General features: G+C 51.3%; 1 long non-coding RNA gene across 1 annotated transcript; it reads right to left on the reverse strand.

The window, feature by feature from the left end:
• Positions 1–244: 244 nt before the first annotated feature.
• LOC140394862 (uncharacterized) lies at positions 245–5,269 on the reverse strand. Its single transcript, XR_011936049.1, has 3 exons — positions 5,158–5,269; positions 4,604–4,661; positions 245–526 (listed from the first exon to the last, which is right to left on the reverse strand). It is a non-coding gene; the product is annotated as an uncharacterized lncRNA (long non-coding RNA).
• Positions 5,270–6,021: the final 752 nt, after the last annotated feature.

A 6,021-nucleotide genomic window follows, 5' to 3' on the forward strand; every position in this document is an offset into this window, starting at 1 on the left:
ATTAATTGTTGTACGCAGAGCAACAATTCAGCAAATAGTGAATTGAGTCGAAAATGAATGGATAATAAAAGGGAATTAAAGTGAAACAAAAGTTTCACATAGTTCAGGAGTCTGGTGGATGTAACATGGACACAGAAGCGCACTTTGGTGGCCCGTAACTGGTGAATGACCTGATAATGAATTATAATCACTATTGACAGAAACAGTTCACACTCAAATATAAAAGTTATCATGATAAGCACACAATAGCGCAAGGCACTTTAATTTCTTTCTTATGGCTTGAAGTGAGTCTGCTCAGTAGAATAATTGTGTTTTAAAATTACCATAGCAGCTGCAGGCTGTTGTTATTCTGATAAGTTCCTGTAGTTGTCTCTTTAGTTGCGAATCTTTGCTAAAATTCTCAATTAATGCTCTGTCAGTCACTGCTTCCTTCCTGAAAGCTGAATAATGGCTGATTCTGTCTCAGTGAAAGCACGGAATACACATTTCAAAGCCGAAACAATACACCCACCAGCATCATTTCCATCTGAAAAAGAAAAATATTTAACCTTTACAGTACTGACCCGCAGAAATTGAGGGAGAAAGTGCCAAGACTGCAATTGATGCCAAATTTCTTGCTGTGATCCTGAGGTGAAAATTCTATTAATGTATACGTTGATCCAAATATGCATCACATTTGCTGAATATCGGCCTTTGAATTCTGAACAGGGAAGAATTCGAGCCTGTAAGCGTCTCAGAAAGCTCCAAATGTCTGTTCAAATTGTGCACCGGTTCTTGGCATGATATTTCGAGGTGACTATTTGTGTTTATAAAGCTAGATGCCCTGTTCAAATTTGTGAGCAATAACTTTTGCAGCCACACTTATGCCGGGGCTGTGGATGATGCCATAATGACAGTCCCACAATTTCATGCACACACAATGGCCGGGATTCTCCAATCCCGCGGCCAAGATCTGTCGCCGGCATAAAAAGTGGCGTCAACCACTCCGGCGTCAACGGTCCCCGATAATCAGGAATGCTCCCCTTTTGGGGGGGGCTAGGTCGGCGCCGGAGTGGTCCCCTCAGCTCCAGCCAGCGCGGAATGGCCGGTGCGAGTTCGCACATGCGCGCTACGGCTGGTGTAATCCCGCGCATGTGCGGAACGGCCGGCATAATTCCGAGATGCGTGTGTATTCCCGTCTCCGCCCTGGCCCATCGGCAATATGGCAGAGCCCTACAAAGGCCCGGCGCGGAGTAACATAGGCCCCCACGGAACTAGCCCCCACGGAACTAGCCCGCCCGTCGATTGGTAGGCCCCGATTGTGGGCCAGGCCACCGTGGAGGCCCCCCCCCCCCCGGGTTGGATCCCCCCGCCCCCCCCCCTCCAGGACGGCCCCCACAGACACACCTTCCAGGTCCCGCCGTGTGGGACCTGAGTAACCCTCGCCGGCGGGACTTGGCCAAACGCAGCAGGCACTCGGCCCGGCGAGGCCCGGAGAATTGCCGGTGGGGCCGCTCTCAAACGGCCACCGGCCAGTGCGGGGCGATCCCGCGAGAACCCAAAAATCGGCGCTGGAGAATTGGCAAGCCGGCGTCGGGTCGGCGCAGGGCAATTCTTGCGCCCCCCCCCGCCCCAGGGATTCTCTGACCCGGCACTGGGTCGGAGAATCCTGGCCAATAAGTGCATGAGAGAAATGACGGCAAAACTGTATAACACATAACCAATGAGAGTCAGCTTCAGTGACTGTACATCCCTTCATTGTGGTGATGACATTTCAAGAGTACGTCTTTGGTTATAAAAGTTTTGAGCATCTGAGGTTATAAAGGACACAATGTGGCGGCATGGTGACACAGTGGTTAGCACTGCTGCCTCAAGGCACTGAGGACCCGGGTTCGATCCTGGCCCAGGGTCACTGTCCAGGTGGAGTTTGCACATTCTCCCCGTGTCTGCTGGGTCTCACCCCCACAACCCAAAGTTGTGCAGGATAGGTGGTTTGGCCAAGCTAAATTGGCCCTTAATTGAAAAACAAAGGACACAATGGACTGGACTTTCCACCGCCAGTAACCGAGTTCCTGATGCGGCAAAGAATCCAGTGTTGGCCAAAAAAAGACGGTTCCAGCATTAACAGGTATTATGGGGTGACTGGGAGAGGATAGTCTTGAACGAGAGTTTTTTTCTACATATGTGGAGTGGCTAGAGATGTATTCCACTACTAATAATATAATGATAATAATCTTTATTATTGTCACAAGTAGGCTTACATTAACACTGCAATGAAGTTACTGTGAAAATCCCCCAGTCGCTACATTCCGGCGCCTGTTCGGGTACACGGAGGGAGAATTCAGAACGTCCAATTCACCTAACAGCACGTCTTTCGGAACTAGTGGGAGAAAACCGGAGCCCCGGGAGGAAACCCACGCAGACACGGGGAGAACTTGCAGACTCTGCACAGACAGTGACCTAAGCTGGGAATTGAACCCGGGACCCTGGTGCTGTAAAGCGACAGTGCTAACCACTGTGCTACCGTGCCGCCCATCCTCGATGTCACAGATATCCAGCTGTTAATCAAGCAGTGGGGGAAAGTAAAAGGATGCCATTTATGTCTGAAGCATACCCAGAAGAGACCCCTGCTAAAGACTGTCGGACATTTTGTGTAAGCTTGAGTAGCACTGCAGTCCCAAGCCACTGGAGATCGAACCAGGGATCAGCTGCCCAGTGAGAACATTGGAAACTTTATCCCGCCTTGAAAAAGCTGTCCATTCATTGTAATTTTGGAGAATTCAAAGGGAAAGCATTGTGGAATAGATTTGTGTGTGGTTTAAAAAGAGAAGGCAATCGCAGCAAGTTGCTGACGTTGCCAAAGTTAACTTTCAACAGAGCTCGCCCAGCAGCTATGTCCATGAACATGGCAGAACGTGACTCAAGCAAAGTCAGTTCACAACCTCTGCTGGAGGAAATGAGCTGAGGCCGAGAATGCAGAGGCCCTAACGGCAGCAGTTCGTAGTAGCGGTCACACTATAACGTTCTGTCACTGGTGCGGTGGGGGGGGGGGGGGGGGGGTTTGGTTTTAGCACAGCGGGCTAAACAGCTGGCTTGTAATGCAGAACAAGGCCAGCAGCGCAGGTTCAATTCCCGTACCGGCATTCCCGAACAGGCGCCAGAATGTGGCAACTAGGGGCTTTTCACAGTAACTTCACTGAAGCCTACTTGTGACAATAATGATTCTTATTATTACTAATTACTATTAGTGTATATGTGGAACTGACATTGTGGCAACCTCTCCCAGGGTAGCATGTAGATCAGAAATAGCCTTACTGACCCATTGACAACACCACTATGCCACCACTTACCTTGTTGAGACCACTCTGATCTGAAGCACAAGGATGTCCAATGAAAATTTGCAGGGTATTAAGGTCCAAGTAACATTGGATGGAGTTCCCATAGGTTCATCAGTTATTGGAGCAGAATTAGCCCATTTGGCCCATCAGATCTGCTCCGCCATTCGATTATGGCTGATCTCATCCTGGCCTCAACTCCACCTTCCTCCCATTCTCCATAACTCTTCAACGCATTACCAATTAAAAATCTGGCCAACTCCTTAAATTTACTCACTGTTCCAGCATCCACATCACTCTGAGTTAGCAAATTCCACAGATTCATAAACCTTTGGGAGAAATAGTTTCTCCTCAACCCTATTTTAAATTTGCTACTTCTTACCCGAAGACTATGACCTCTCGTTCTAGAATACCCCACAAGATGAAACTTCCGCTCCACTTCTACTTTATCCATACCTTTTATGATCTTGTATACCTCAATTTGATCTCCCCTCATTCTTCTAAACTCTCGAAAGTACAGGCCTAAACTGCTCAATCTCTCTTCATACCCCAAACTCCTCAGGCGGGATTCTCCTGTGCGGGGACCAAGTCCCCACGCCGGCAGGAAAACTGACACGAACCACTCCGGCATCAACATCCCCTGAAAGTGCGGAATTCTCCGCACTTCCGGGGGCTAGGTGCACACCGGAGCGGTTGGCACCATGGCAGCCAGCGCTGAAGGGACTGCATTGGTTAACGCATGCGTCGAAGGGCCGGCATGATCTCGCGTATGCGCAGAACCTCCGGCGTGGTTCCGCGCATGTGCAGACCGGCCGGCGTATTCTGGCTCATGCGCAGCAGGTTGTCTTCTCCGCACCGGCCATGCGGAGCCCTACAAGGGCCGGCGCGGAAGGAAGGAGCGCCCCCACGGCACAGGCCTGCCTGCAGATCGGTGGGTCCCGATCGCGGGCCAGGCCACAGTGGAGACCCCCACCCCGCGATTGGATCCCCCTGCTCTCCGCCGAGGACCGCACCAGCCGAAGTACCTGCCAGGTACCGCCGTGTGGGACCATGTCCAATCCACGCCGGTGGGACTGGCCAGAAATGGACGGCCGCTCGGCCCATCGGGGCCTGGAGAATTGCCGAGGGGGCCAGCTGCCAACGGCCTCCCACAGGCGTGGCATGATCCCCGCCCCTGCCCGAAAACCGGTACCGGAGAACATCTTTCCTCAAATAAAGACACCAAAACTGTGCACAATACTCCAGATGTGGTCTCACCAATGCCTTGTGTAGTTCCAACACTTCCTTACCTTCATACTCTAATCCTTTAGCGACAAATGCAATCATTCCATTTGCTTTCTTTATTATCTGGATAAACATGGAGATCAACGCGGTCAGCATGATTTCTAAATCGCTATACAATCAAAAGTTGTGTCAGAAACAGCTGGCGAAATCACACATAAAATTACAAAATTAGGGAGGGCAGAAAATCTCCACAACGTGAAGTGCGTCAGTAGCAGTCAGGTACCAGTTGCAATGAGCAAAATTATCCATCATTGTATTGAAGGGTGACAAACAAGCCGTGCAGAAAAAAACTGGTTGACAGCAGTTAAGTTAAACTGGAACGAAACAACCTGATCACCAAATACCCTCAGGTGTTTAGTGAAAATGCAAAACTGATTCAAGGATATAAGACCAACTCACAGGGCTAGATAAATGCAAGGCCAGTTTATCGCAGGCTCATCCAGCACCCTACACTCTGAAAAACAAAGCAGGAAAAAACTGAGGACAATGACCCATAACTCCCTGCTAGCGGCGGGAAGCCACAGACCGCCAATTTTAAAAGCGAAATCTACACACTTACCTGCGCGTCGACAATGCGTCCAACCTTCCTTTCTCTTCGGCAGCCTGGGGCCTCCAGCGCCCTGGTCTGCGCAAGCTCCAGCGTGACGCAGGAGAAGTGCAGCCCCCGAGCGACACGACTAGTTTAGGAATGGCCATTGTGGGCAGTCATTTAAACAAGATTGAGATAGAAAACAACAGGTAACGTTTTAACAAGTGTTTTAAAGGTATGTTAAACTATTTAAATACACACTATTTTATCATATAATTTTACCTGTGGCATGCTTAAAAATGTTAATATGTTTTAATTTAGATTATGGTCATAAGATTTTCAAAGGGCCCCAGAGCTTTTTGCTGTCACTGTCCGTGTAACACCGGGGGCGAAATTCTCCCGAAACGGCGCGATGTCCGCCGACTGGCACCCAAAACGGTGCCAATCAGACAGGCATTGCGCTGCCCCAAAGGTGCGGAATGCTCCGCATCTTTGGGGGCCGAGCCCCAAAATTGAGGGGCTAGGCCAACGCCGGAGGAATTTCCGCCCCGCCAGCTGGCGGAAACGGCCTTTGTTGCCCCGCCAGTTGGCGCGGAAATGACATCTTGGGGCGGCGCATGCGCGGAAGCGTCAGCGGCCGCTGACAGTTTCCCGCGCACGCGCAGTGGAGGGAGTCTCTTCCGCCTCCGCCATGGTGGAGACCGTGGCGGAGGCGGAAGGGAAAGAGTGCTCCCACGGCACAGGCCCGCCCGCGGATCGGTGGGCCCCAATCGCGGGCCAGGCCACCGTGGGGGCACCCCCCGGGGCCAGATCGCCCCGCGCCCCCCCCCCAGGACCCCGGAGCCCGCCCACGCCGCCTTGTCCCGCCGTTCAAAAGGTGGTTTAATCCACGCC

The sequence above is a fragment of the Scyliorhinus torazame genome, chromosome 18 (genome assembly GCF_047496885.1).
Source record: "Scyliorhinus torazame isolate Kashiwa2021f chromosome 18, sScyTor2.1, whole genome shotgun sequence".
NCBI lineage: Eukaryota > Metazoa > Chordata > Chondrichthyes > Carcharhiniformes > Scyliorhinidae > Scyliorhinus > Scyliorhinus torazame.